A 14,572-nucleotide genomic window follows, 5' to 3' on the forward strand; every position below is an offset into this window, starting at 1 on the left:
TGTCTGCAGCGGGAAAAATTACATCTTGATAAAATATCCCTTTGGCGTGGCATTGTGGGTCTCTTATCAGCAGGCGGCTGGACCCCACATACCTCTTGTCTGACTGTCTCCAGGCCCCTAGCCCCCTCTTCTTCTTCCCCCTCCCTGGCCCTCTACCCTGTTGCTTCCTCAGCAAATGGCCTGTACTGAAACTGTGGGGGAAGTCAGGAGATCCAAGTTCTAGTCCATCTCTGCCACTGATGCTGTGTGACCTGGGCCAGATACCTTCATCTCTCTGGGCCTCTGTTTCCCTTTAGTAAAGGGCAGGGAGGGAGGGGTGGACTAGATGGTTTCTAAAGAGCCTTCCATCATGAACACTTTGTGATACTGACATCCTCATTCTTTGTGGTTCTATGTGTTATGAAAATTCCCAACCTCCACCCGAACGCCATCATGCTAAATGTCTCTGATAAAAAAAAAAAAAAAAAAAAAGTGCAGGGGCACCTGGGTGGCTCAGTCGGTTAAGTCTCCAACTTCAGGTCAGGTCATGATTTCACTGTTCGTGAGTTCAAGCCCCTGCATTGGGCTCTGTGCTGACAGCCCAGAGCCTGGAGTCTGCTTCGGATTCTGTGTCTCCCTCTCTCTCTGCCCCTCCCCTGCTCGCACCCTGTCTCTCTCTCTCTCTCTCTCTCTCTCTCAAAAATAAATAAACATTAAAAAAAATTTTTAATGCAAATCCCTTTCATTTCCATTAGCCATGGGAAGCTCTTGCCTGAGCTTGTGGCACTGAGAAGGGGGTCCTGTGGCCTGTGCCTCCGAGAAGGAGGGGTCCCTCTCAACTCCACCTGAGAAGTCCAAGGAGAGCACAAGGCTTTCTGGGTTTCTTTGTTTTGTTTTGTTTTTATATACAACAATTTTTTCCCACAAAATACTTCCTACATAGAAATCCATGTGGAAAACAGGTAAGGGAAGCAATCGTGCCTGGTCTGACCTGTGCTCTCATCCCTTGCACTCCGAGAGGGTACAAACCGCCAGGGTGGCAGATGGAGGTCTGGACACCGCCACAGGAGACTGGCTCAGCCGCCTCCTCACTGTGTGAACTTGGAGGACCCCTTCCTCTCTCTGAGCCTCCATTTGATCATCTGAAAAAAATTGGAGGGGTAGAGCTCACCACATCCACCTCACTAACCACCAGGTTAAGAGATAAACTAAGCAGGAAATAGGACAGTGCTCTGTAAACTCTCAGAGCTTCTTATCGTTGAGAACTTGGGAGTCTCAGAGACCAGGAGGGCTCAGAGAGACCATTTATCCAGGTCCTTCCTCACGCGGCTGGGGAAACTGATGCCAAGAGAGATGGGCAGGGACTTGGTCAAGGTCACGCAGTGAGATAGCAGCAGAGGACCAGAGGGGAGAGCCCGGGAGGTGGCAGGACGCCCGCCTTCTCTGACCATCTGCCATCTGTGAGGAAGGCCTCTCCGAAGGCCAGGGGGCGGACTTGTTGGTTTTTGGAGACCTTGCCCAGCTTGAAGATTCAGTATGAGCCCTCTGAGCTTTCCCCCTCACTCAGCCTGTGGGCCCTGAAGGGCAGGGCCAGGAGAAAGCCCCTTTGTGTAGCAGCCAGGCCCCAGCTCTGACTCGAGTTTTTGTTTCCTAAAGACCTTCTCCCTGGCAGAGAAACCCCATTTGCACCCCCAGCCCCGCCCAGCCAGCCTCCCCCACTGCCTTCTACACCAGCCTCAGGCCATGAGCCTTGGCCTGCTCGCAGGACTCCACAGAGCACCTCTGTCCTCTGGCCGTCCCGGTGGCAGGGTGTGGGCTGACACACGTGTGAAAGTCTGCAGGATGGAGTGACACAAGGCCAGGGCCAGCTCAACCGTGTGGTGGGGGGGAAGGGGGGGACACCTCCTTTCTCCCAGCAGGGATGGCCCCTCCCCCATATGGGACCTCACTGATCACCTTGTGTTGTCCTGCTTTGTCATTCCAGAGCCACGTACTGCCAGAGCGGGCAGGCCCCTTAGGCCACGATTGGCACACAGGCAGTTCCCAGACTGCCATTGTGTTTGTCCATTACGCTGCCCATTTTCCCTGCTGACCCCACACCCTGCCTAACACCCTTCCCTCAGGGAACTCCAACGGCCAGGGCACCAATCACTCAGAACAGGCACAAGGGGTTTTACCCATAAGAATAGATCAAGTTGCTTGCAGTGCATAAAGCAGAGCTAAGGCCCAGGAAGGAGAGGGGGCTTGCCTGAAGCCGCACAGTGAATTAGGTGCTGAGCAGGGAACAGAGCCCCGTGTCCCCAGATCTCCCTGCAGTTCCGCAAGAAAGACACTTCCCTGCCACCCTGGTGCTAGCCTCATCTCCATTCCCGGCATTCTCCACGCACAACCTCTTCCTAAGGATAGTACATAAGTAGGGCCACCCCAAGCAACAACCCTGTCCCAGCCCTAAGACGTGCCCTTGCAAGTGAGGAAGTCAGAAGTCAAGCCTTAAGAGGTATAGTTCAGAGAGCTGGGTCTGAGTAGACTCCAGCGGGCTACCCTCATGACTCACAGATCTCTGAAGGACTGTCCTGGGGCAGAGGGGAGACTTTGTTCAGAGGGTCGAAGTGAATCTACAGGGACTCAGCAGGAAGGCAGATTTCTGTTCAGGCTAAGGAAGGGCTTTCTGACGGTCAATACCACCTAACTATGGAGAGAGATGCCTTAAGAGGTAGTGAGCACCCCGTCACTGGAGAAGTGCAAGTAAGTTTTAGATCCCCCCCGGGGGTGGGCAGGGGCTGGGGGAGGTGTTGGAGGAGATGCCCTCAAAAGCTCTTTTGTGTCCTAAGTAGGTGTGATTTGAGCAAACACATACAGCCACTCATGCTCACAAGCCACATTTCCTCAAACACATGCCCCTCTGTCCCCTAAGAGCAGGGTTGACTGCATCCCTGCGGGGTGTCCTCTGTCCCTGAAGTCCTGGGGCCAGTGGGGGAAGGGTGCGGCCCTGCACTCACTGGTCCCTGACTAGGACCCAAACCCCACACCTCTCTCTTCCTCATGGAGCTTTTCAGAATTTCACTCAAGTGCACAGCCACCTTCAAATCCCCACACTACTTTGCTGTTGCCTGCTCTAATCCCACCTTGAATCAGGACAGGTTTTCTCCAGATTATTTTTGGTGGCATAAGGATACTGCATGGAAATATCTAATCTCTTAGCAGTGAGGAAGTTATTCCGTTAAAAACTGTCTTCCATTCATCAAGGAGAGAATGGAAAACAACAAATAAAATACAGGATTCCCAGTTAAATTTGAATTTCATTTTTTTCTGGTATAAGTGTAGCCTATGCAACATTTAGTATACACTTATACTAAAAATATTATTTATTGTTTATCTGAAATTCAAATTTAACTGGGCATCTAGCATTTTTTTCAGACATTTTCTCCTCTACTCAAGGAGGCAGTCTTAGCTGGATGCTAGCCTGTCTTCCTGTCGCATTTGCTAAACTCATTTGTTCGTTTTTATCAGAGAGAGAGCAAGTCTCAGGCTAGCTAGAATTGAACGACATTGTTTTTGTTTTATTTAATACGGTTGCTCTGCATGGCAAGTGCTAGAAGTCTTCCATTTACAGTAGCAATATACAGTTCCTTTTCAAAGAAACGTATTCAAGTTTTAAAAAGGAGTCAATTTAAAGAAAAATGTCATATGCGTAAAATCACAGGCTAAACACAGATATGACACAAAACCAAGGTAGAACCCAGGGGACTATCTGAGAAGGTGCTTCCCCCCTTCCCCACCTGTGAGCTCCTAGGACACACAGGCGCCCTGACTTGACTCCTTCTTGACTTGGTCCCCCTGGCCCCTGGCCCCGAGAATTATCCAGCCTCCAGGGCAGGCCCTCGGGAGATGTGGGAGCTCAGTGGAGGGGGCATGTGTTGCAATTCTGAGGGAGAGGTTTTAGCCTGTCCTCCATCACTGAGGTCCCCTGAGCCCCTTTATATAAAACAGCCTCCCCAGCCTGGGCTCAACTTCAGAGAGGCCGTTTCGGCGGAGGCAGCCGCCAGGGACTTCTCAATGTGTTTCCAAGTCAAATCCAAAGCTTTTCAGCTTTGCCAGAAAACCAACCCCCCTTTCCCACCCTGGCTGCCTCCGGAGTCACGGCTACAGGGCCATGTCCTCCCAGACAGTTCTCCCCTGCCTCCTCCTGAGCCTCCTGGTCCAGACCTCATCAGTGCCCCCACCCTAAGCCTGGCACCCTGTTTCCATCCATCCTCACACCCTCCTTGGAATCTGAGGTGGGGATTTAGGGGAGGAGCAGAGAAGGATCTCATTCCCTGGAGGCAGTGACGGCCCCAGCCCCTCCTTGGAGCCTGACTAGACAGGGGTGGGGTCTTGGATTAGCAGGGTTACTCCACACCAGCCCCCTCTGCTTAGAAACCCCTTTCCCACTCCTTGGTTGTCACCATCAACAACAACCATGGTAGGAGTATTCTTTTTGAGTCTCTGTATCAGGCACTATGCTAAGTCCTTTCAGGAATCTTCTCAGTTCCCTTCACAAGGACTCTCTGAAGTTGGAATTGTCATCATCTTGTTTTACTGAGGAAAAAGTTGAAGCTCAGAGGTGTTAAGTAACTTGACCAAGGTCACACAGCTCAAAGGGACAGATCCCAGGATCTGAACCCCAACAAGGTGACACAGATACCACACTGCCCCTCCGGCCTCAGTTACAGGGTGTCGGCACCAGGAGGGTTCTAGGAAATAAGAGGGGGGTGGGGGGGTGGGGGGGGATGGGGGACTGAGAGACCAACAAGCAAAGGCTGCCAGATTCTGCTCGATCACAGTAGAAATCCCCTTCATGGCCTCCCCCCATGTCTGGACACCATCTGAGAGGGAGCACTTCACCAATTTGTTGTGTGGCCTGGGGTGGCCCCTTGGCCTCTCTGGGCCTCTGAATCCCCTTCTGGGCTCTATCACAGGGGCCTTGGTCTCTCCACTCACTCCACCCCCACCCCACCCCCCACCCCACCCCCACCCCAGGAGCCTGGGGTCCCAGCAGGAGTGGAGCTGGGGCAGCACATGAGGTAGGGAAGGCCTGGGGACCATCGCAGCTTGACTCCCCTCTTGATCCTCAGCAAAGATGCTTCTCCCCGAGGCGGAGGCAGGATCGGCCCAGACATCAAAGGGCCTGCACGGCTGGCGCTTTGATGGGAGTCTTGTAAAGTAATAGGAAACATGAGGATGACACTGTGCCCCGGCCCAAAGCACAAGACTTGGAGAAATGAAAAGAAGAAACTCTTGGCAGCCTTCTGCACGGGTTTTGGCTGAACTCGGGCCCCTCACAGCTGCCGACAGCCTGTCCTCTCCCCACTAGGCTGCTTGCGGCCGCCGTGGGGGATGCGGGTCCTGTGCAGGGCTGTGGGCCTGGGAACCTCTCCCCACGGCAAAGGAACACAACCAGTGGGGCCCCTTCCTCCCAAGTTCCTCGAGGCACTGCAGGGAGCCGCCGAGCCCGGAGCTCACAGGGGCTCCAAGGGAATGCACACTTGAAGATCCTTTAAGATTGTAAAGGCCCCCCGGGGCACCTGGGTGGCTTAGTCTGTTGAGCGTCTGCTCAGGTCATGATCACACGGTTCATGAGTTCGAGCCCCACATTGGACTCCGTGCTGTCGGCTCTGAGCCTGGAACCTGCTTCGGATTCGGTGTCTCCCTCTCTCTCTGCCCCTCCCCTGCTCACACTCTGTCTCTCTCTCTCTCTCTTTCTCTCTCAAAAACAAATACACATTAAAAAAAATTTCTTTTAAACGGCCCCCTCGACATTGAGACCTTGTGGCTCATGAACAGATACTTTGCTCATTCCGCCCCCTACCTCAGGAACCACTGCCCGGATGCTGGAAGCCTGTCATCCCCCTGATCAAAACTTGCAGGGAGCAGTTTGGTGATGTCTGCTGAGTGCCAAGTGCTTGTACCCTTAGGCCCAGTGATACCACCGCTAGGAACCTATCCAGTGGGTACCAGTCCGTGTGCCCACAAGTGGATATGCACAAGAATATTTCATCCCGGGATGGTTTGTGGAACCAAAAGCCTCGACAAAATTGTCCGTAGTAGGGACTGGGGAACGAAGGGCAGAGTGGTCACACAGTGGAGCAGCACACGGCAGTAAAATCCATGCAAGGAAATGACCCGAATGTGTACGTTGCAGCAGAATGGTGTGTGTGATATGCTTCCGCTGTATCAAGAGGAGGGATGGATACATTGAATAAATATAGCCTAGAAGATTGCTTCAAAGATACAAAAGGCCCCGCAGTCAGGGTCACTTCTGGGGGAGGGGAAGGGAAACAGATTTCATTGAGCATTTGGTGGTACCCTTTCCTTTTTTTTTTTTTTTTACAATGAGCGTGCAACATGAATTTTTTAGTGTCAAAAAAAAAAAAGAAAGAAAATGTGAAAGCCTTAACAATAGCCAAAAAAGTTTCTCTACTTTCTAGAGGATAAAGTCCAAAGGCTTCAGCCTGGCTTTATGGCCCCAGGAGTCCCTGTGACTGCCACCCTGGCCTCCTCTTCTGTCCTTTGCCCCCTTCCTGCACCCCACCCCATACCTCTGCCACCCAGTCTATCTCTTGTTTCTGTCACACACACACACACACACACACACACACACACACACACACCAGAATCCCTTCCCCCTCTGACTGCACAGCCCTGTGTCTGGGGCCTGAGAGTACACTTAATGCCTGCTTTCTTCCGGGGCAGAAAGCCCCCTTCCTAGACAACACGTACAATCCCTTTTCCTCAAGGTTGGGACCGACAGCCCAAGGCTGACTCTGGTGGGGGTTTCTCCCCAACTAAACACACCTCTCCTCAGCTTCGGGGGCTGGGCTTACAGGGGTCCAGGTCGGTGAAGAACTTCCACACAAGGCATGTGGAGCCAGAAACCCACCGAGGGGCCCCACGGCCCCCTCCCTGAGAGTGCAAAAGCACACCCTGAGATACAGCTGATGGCCAGGCCAGCTCAAAGGGACATGGAGGCTGGTCTTGCCCCTCCAGATCTGGAGCCTCAAGTGGCCTCTGCCCCAGGGGCCTGGCATCTGCTCCGACAGCTCCACTGGGCTTTTGGGAAGGTGTGGGGGGAGGGTATCTGTACCCAGGTCTGGCCAAGCCCAGGGAGGCTGGTCTTCCCAAGAATGCAAAGAAAACCCTAGATTTTGTAACCTTTTCTTCTAAAGAGGAAACAGAGAGGCCCATTGACTTGTCCCAGGTCACAGAGAGACTGCGGAAGCGACAGGATTGGAACCTGGGACTTTGACCCCTTTCCCAGAGGCTCTTTTGCACAATGGTCAGAAAACAGGGACTTGGGGTCACCTAACTGGTGATCTTGGGCAAATCTACTTCACTTTTCTGAATCTGTCTGCTCATCTCTTATCACAGGGAGTTGAGTTCTGTAATTTCTCCTTCTAATTTTGATGCTGAGCCGTTTTACAAAATGCTGAGCATTTTGATGCAAGTGTATAATGCAGTTTTTAAAAGTATCGGACTTTAGCAGCCTGGAGTTTCGTGATTATTAATATTCTTAGAGTCTAACATTCCAAACTTCTGCCCACCTATGCTTTCATTCATGTATCTGTCCCTCTACCCATCCATTCATCGACTCACCATCCAGCAGCCATTCATTAACACGTCCTTGCACACATTCACCCTTCTGCTCACCTATCCATGCACACACACACACACCTGCCCACTTACCCATTTGTTCAACAAATAGCTCTTGTGTTTTTACTATATGCCAGAGCCTGTGGACATTCTGGTGACCATGAATCACTCACCTCCTGCCCTCTCAGAGCTTACAGCTAGAAGGGGCACAATATCAACCAAATAATCCCACAAATGAGAACATAATTACAAACTCTGCTAGGAAAAGCCCCAGTTCTAGAAGTGCTATTCCAAAGGAGTTTGACCACACCTCCGGTGTGTGGTGGGGGCCAGAGGGCAGATACCAGGGCAGCTTCCCCAAGGAGAGGCCACTTGAGCCGAGACCCAAAGGAGGAGGAGTCGGTTAACCAGAAATCACGGTGGGAAGTGAAGGGTTGTGGGTTAGAAGGTTCCTGACTTAATCACCCACTGGCTCTACCATAGCGCACTGGGTTCTAACTCCTATGATTTGGGGATCTGACTGAGCACATCACAGCGCTGGGCTCAGCTGCCCTGCCCACCCTAGAGAGAAACAAATGGCGGAAGTAGCGTTCCCCTTCTCCCTTCTCCACTTTCCAGCCTCTGCCCAGGACTCACCTCTGCCAGCCCGGCACGCTGGCCTGCAGCTGCCCCGGACACCAGGAAGCCTGATGCCAGTGGGTCCCGAGGAGCTTCAGAGCCTGGTTCCTGCACCTGACCTGGCAGTGTCCCTCTCCAAGGGGTGGCACAGTCACTAGGGGCCTCTTGGCTCCTCCTTCCATGGCACCTGGTTAATGACACCAGGGAGAACTTTGCCCAGCTCAGGGCTTCCTGTGGTTTCTCTGGGGCCAACGCCGCACAGTCCCCAGGAGCACTCCACACCGAGGTCGAGGGCCAGGCTCATCTATTAGCTCCTTCAAGAAAGGATCTGAGGTCAAGAGGTTGCTGGGCTCCCCTCAGATTGATCTGTCTGTCCCCTTGTGAGCTAGGGCTCACGGGTACCTTGACTTCAAGCTGGGCCTACTTCCCAGGATGCTCCCCTCTCTCCTCCTATCCTTTGATTTATTTTTTTATTGTTTATTTTTATGTTTTACTTTACATCCAAGTTAGCTGGCATGTAGTGGGGAAAAAGATTTCAGGGGTAGATTCCAGTGATTCATCGCCTGTGTATAACACCCAGTGCTCATCCCAGCAAGTGTCTTCCTCAACGCCCCTTGCCCATTTAGCCATCCCCCTCCTCCCATCCTTTTAAAAGCCTGCTCAAATCCCAGCTTGCCAAAGCCTTCACGTGTCGGGTGCCACAGCCCCTTCATCACCCAAGGCAGTGCAGACTCATGAGAGAGCTTGAGCTTTGGAGAATCATGCCTGGGTTTGAGTTCTGACCAGCTGTGAGTCTTGGTTCCTTTGCCTGTTAAAAGGGGGAAAGATGGGAATGATAATACCTGCCTTATTGGGTTATCAGGAGGAGTAAATAAGAGAAGGCATATAAAATGCCTGGTGCCATTGTTGCTACAGTTAGTGTTCAGACTGCTCTGAGCTCCTGCCACGTATACAGAGCACAGCACCATTAGTCCTCCCGGTGGGCTTGTCTCCCCAAGAAAAGCTGTGGCCTTGACGTGGGAGACGTGGCTGTTAAGTCTGACTCTGCCGCCCACTCCTTGTGTGACCTTGAGCGAGCCCGTCCTCTGGGCCTCATACGACCGACCGGCTGAACCGTCGTCAGTCCCTGGAGGATGGAAACCGGGCTGCTCTCCCTGCTATAGCCCAGTGTTGACCTCGGGGCCAGGCACAGGTAAGTAAGTCCTCAAGGCTGGCTTGAGCGGGCAAGGAAGGAGATGGAAGGGAGATGAAGCCGGGGCAGGGGAGGAGGGTAAAGGGAGGAAGGGAGGGTGCCACTGCCCTTATAGTTCAGAAACACAGGTCTGGGGGAAGCTCTGGTTCTACGTGAGAAGCCAGGAAGGTGGTTTACAGACTGGGTTTACTGTGTCTCCAGCTGCCGGAGTCTGGACAAGCCTGGTCTGTTCGACTGTGTACCAAGGGCTGGGTGAGACTTGGAGGCACTCATGCGGCAAGCGCTCCCTCGGCCAGGCCACCGGCAGCCTGGGCGGGAAGGCAGCCTGCAGGGAGCTGGGGTGGGTCAGGGTGCATCCAGTGGCGGGGAGGGGGGCTGCCACTGTGTGCCGAGGGCAGGGCTCGTCCACTCCCCACCTCTGTGACCTTAGGCAGGTGACCTGCTCCCCCTCCTCTGTGCGGTGGAGCTAACGATCGTGCCCGCTACTGGGGGCATTAAATGATGCACGGGAAGTGCCCACCACGTAGGAAATGCTCAATGAATGTGTTATTAAAATCACTGTTATCCTGTTGTTACTACGGTGTATCTGTGAGGCAGAGGACCGTGGGCTTCAGTTTGCGTGTGTGTGTTTGTGAAAGGGAAGAGAATGCTGGAACGTTGTCCCGAGTAGCTGATGTGTGGGTTTGCGTGTGAAGTTGGATGAGAGTGTGTACACGTGAACGTCATGAAAGCTGCCGGTTCCGCGCAGTTCACGGGATTCTTGGGTTCCAGGAACCCTTGAGAGGTCACCTCTAAGTCCATTCCCCTCCCCCCCCCCCACACTTCTCCAAGAGGTCACCCCTCAGGCTGCATTGTCACACCTCCTTCTCCCCGGGGACCAAGGAGGCGGGTCCTCTAAGACCCCAGCCGCGCGGCTGTCTGGCGGTAAGCAGACCCATCACTGCGCAGCACTGTGCCTGTGGTAAGTGCTCAGGAGTGACGTCCTGCCTCTGTGCCTGCCACAGTCCCTACACGAAGTCACGGAAGTCCCTGCCGGCCAGGTGGGATTACAGAAGAGGGTGCTGTCATCCACGGACCACATGCACTGGAGAGAACTGTGATACGGGGTTCTCCCAGTTCGCAGGTGGGCAAAGTGAGGACCAGACAGGACTTAGCCAAGTTCTCCTCAGTTCCAGTCCAGGACGTCCCCACTCCTTGGTGTCCTTTAGAGAACATTAGGGAAAGATGTGTCCCTGGGCCGGCAGTGACAGCCAAGTGTCCCCGCAGGTACCACCACCTTCCTCCAAAGGTGGGGGCCAGGCCAGGGTGGACGTGGAAGGCAGCCTCCAGCACGAAACACATGAGCTGAGTTGGGGGAACGAGGGCTCACGTGTGCAAATTAAATGGGTCCAGGCTTTCAGAAGGTCAGTTTCATTGTATGTCCCTCAAAGCCCCCACAGGACATATTCTTCAACCAACTGAGTTTACTTCTTGGAATTCATCCTAAGGAAATAAACTACATGTGAACAAAGGTGTAGGTACAGAGAGACTCGGTGTTACACTGTCCATTTGAGAGAAATTCTGGAAATTTCCCCAAAGCCAACGACATGAGGCAGCTGCACAATGAAAAGGCAGCCGCAAGGTCGATGTGGATCCACATTTCTGAACGTGGGCAGATGTTCACAGCGTGCTGCTGAGTGGAGGAAGGCAGGTTGCAGAGCTAGACGTGTGTGATGAGCCCACTTATTGAAAAATATGCATACATAAATATTTATATCCACAGACACAGAATATAAATAAAGAAGAATTTGCACCGTGTTAGCAGTTAATAATCATACATGGTGAATCTTGGGAGTAATGTTTAGTTCTCTTTTATTCTTGCTCCTTATGTATTTTTTTCCTGTTTTCTTTTAATTATTATGTATTTAATTTTTTTTAACGTTTATTTATTTTTGAGACAGAGAGAGACAGAGCATGAACAGGGGAGGGGCATTGAGAGAGGGAGACACAGAATCTGAAACAGGCTCCAGGCTCTGAGCTGTCAGCACAGAGCCCGACACGGGGCTCGAACTCACGGACCGCGAGATCATGACCTGAGCCGAAGTCGGCCACTCAACTGACCAAGCCACCCAGGCGCCCCAATTATTATGTATTTAAAACCAAAATCATTAGAAGGCCAGAGACGATGGTGTGCCCTTTGCTACAATCATGGTTCTTTTTTTTTTTTTTTTTTTTTAAGGATTTTTTTTTTTTAACGTTTTATTTATTTTTGAGACAGGGAGAGACAGAGCATGAATGGGGCAGGGGCAGAAAGAGAGGGAGACACAGAATCAGAAGCAGGCTCCAGGCTCTGAGCCATCAGCCCAGAGCCCGATGCGGGGCTCGAACTCACAGACCACGAGATTGTGACCTGAGCTGAAATTGGATGCCCAACCGACTGAGCCACTCTACAATCATGGTTCTTGAGGGGAGCACGTGAGGCAATAAACCCTGGATGGATCTTAGCACCTGCTGATGGAACACCACCTTCCTACCCAGAATCTGCCTTCAGACCCACTCCTCAAACCACAAACCCAGGGGCCTCACCGGGATCTCCCCACCCTGTGGAGGGCCCAGGCCCAGGTCACACCTCTGCCTGTGGCTCTGGCCAGAATATCCCAAGAGCCTTGGGCAGGTGGGACATTTTCCTCTTTGGAGCTTAAAGCTCTTTTTTGGCAGCTGCGTGCCTCACCCAGCAGGACAGGGTGGGTGAGGACCACCATCCCCAATTCTGAACAGAGTCAAGGCCTAGGGAGACGCGGCCACTGGCCAAAGGTCAACAGCAGAACCAAAGCCACCTGAGCCCAGCTGCTGAGGAAAAGGAGGCAGAGGCTCAACATCTGGGCGGCTGCCCCCTGGACCACTGCCGGTCTTCCCTGCCCCCATCCCAGCTCCGCAAAGGCCAGGAACATCTGGCTGCTGGCCTCATTCCAGGAGGGGTGAGTGGCGGCTGAGGGGCCTCCTTCCGCCAGGCCCTGCTGCTGTGGTGCAAGGCACATCAATCAAGGCTGCAGGGCTGGCTGGTGCTAGGAGGGAAGCCGATTCCTTCCCCACCCCCTCCCCAGACATTCCTGCGTAATGGAATCTCCTTTCCTGTCTATTTATTACCAACCCACAGAGCTCCGCCAAGCTCAGTCTGCAGATTCAAACCCCACTGGCCCTGACTTTTCCTGGGGGAAGGGGTTCCCCAGGGGCTACCTGGGAGGAGCACCAGACCCTAACCCTCACTGGTATGTCCCACCCTGTTCTTCCCGCCCTGCCCGTGAATTTGCTCAAGGGGCCAGATCTGAGCTAAGCAATTCACACATTTTATGTGTCCTGACCGGGGAGACAAGCACTTTCTCACCATCTTCATGTTAACAAATGAAAAAACTCAGGCTCAGAGAAGTTAACTCACTTGCTCAGAATGACACAGCAAGTCAAGAGTCTGCCTGATCTCCAAACCCAAGCTCATTCCTTGCTTTTCTTGCTGAAAATACTGTTCTTTCTCCATTGAATGGTCTTGGCTGCCTTGTTGAAAATCGGTTGACCACAGAGATGTGGATTTAATTCTGGACTCTCAGTTCTATTCCATTGATCTAAATGGCTAGCCCTATGCTGGTACCATATTGTCTTGCTTAGTGTCGCTCTGCAGTGAGTTTTGAAATTGGGAAATGTGAATGCTCCTGCTTTATTCTCCTTTTTCAGGATCATTCTGGCTATTCTGGATCCCTTGAAATTCCATATGAGCTCTGGAATTAGCTTATCCGTCTGTGCAAAGAAGTCAGCTGGGGTTTTGACGGAGATTGTATGGACTCTGTAGATCAGTTTGGAGAGTATTGCCATCTTAGTGATATTAGTGGAATCTTCCAATTTATGAGTATCTGATATTTTTCCATTTATTTAGAGCTTCTTCAGTCTCTTCCAACAATGTTTTCTACTTTTCAGAGACAACTTTTGCACTTAATTTTGATAAATTGATTTGTATGCATTTTGTTCTTTTTGAAACGACTGTGAAAGAATTATTTTCTTAATTTCAGTTTTGGATTGCTCGTTGCAAATGTACCGAAGCACAACAGATTCTTGCATATTGCTGTTGTATACTGCAACCTTGATGAACTCATTTATTAGGTCTAATAGTTCGTTAATGAGTTCCTTAGGGTTTTCCATGTACAGGATCATGTCACCTGTAAATAAAGATTAGTTTTACTTCCCTCTGTCCAATCCAGACCTTTTTAATTTTTTTTTCCCTCCTGCTTTGTAATTCTGACTACAATCTCCATTACAATGTTGAGGGAAGAAGCCAGAGCAGACACCCTTGTCTTGGCCCTTCTCTTCTTCCTGTCCAACATCTCGCCCCTTCCTTTCCCCTGCTTCCTTTTCTTCACCTTCTAACCCAAACAGTGGGTGAGGGTAGGGGCTATCAGGAGAGAATACACACACACACACACACACACACACACACACACACACAGACACACACACACACACACACAAGGTAAGTGGCAAGAATCCCATGAGAAAGAAGAAAATCAATATATTGGACAACTGAAAGCTCAAGGAGGAATACATCAGGAACCCCACTATATAACAGAGGGAATTGAAGCTCAGAAAAAAGATGAAACAACTAACATTTATTATATACCTACTATGTTCCAGATACCCAGGGTACACAGATGAATCAGACAATGAAGGCTCAAAGCTGGAATTCAACCTGAGATCAAAATTCAAGGAGACACACACTTATCTTATAATGAGGAAAAACATAAAAGGACCTATTTACTGTCACAGGAAAACCTCTTTCAGTTTCTAGAAAGTAGCAGGCTAAGAGCTGTCACAAGAGCAGCGGGATAAAGACTCTGATTCCGGTTGGGCCCCTGCTCCTTTGCTACGGCACTAGGATCTTGGGTGCACAATGAGCATCCCTGTGGCTTAGTTTACCCTTCTGTAGAATGGGGAGAATTCTGGTAGCTACTTCAGAGGGCTGTTGTGAGGATTAAAGTAGTTAATATGTGAAGTGTTTAGTAGAGGCATGTAATGAAGCTATGTGACTGGTTGACACCCACAGACTGTGGGTGTCACAGTGTGACACTGTGTGTTTGACACAGTGTGTTTGACACCCACAGACACCAGCCTAGTTGTGTGGGAAGCTGGGGG

This window comes from Panthera leo, chromosome A1 (assembly GCF_018350215.1).
Source record: "Panthera leo isolate Ple1 chromosome A1, P.leo_Ple1_pat1.1, whole genome shotgun sequence".
Taxonomy (NCBI): Eukaryota; Metazoa; Chordata; class Mammalia; order Carnivora; family Felidae; genus Panthera; species Panthera leo.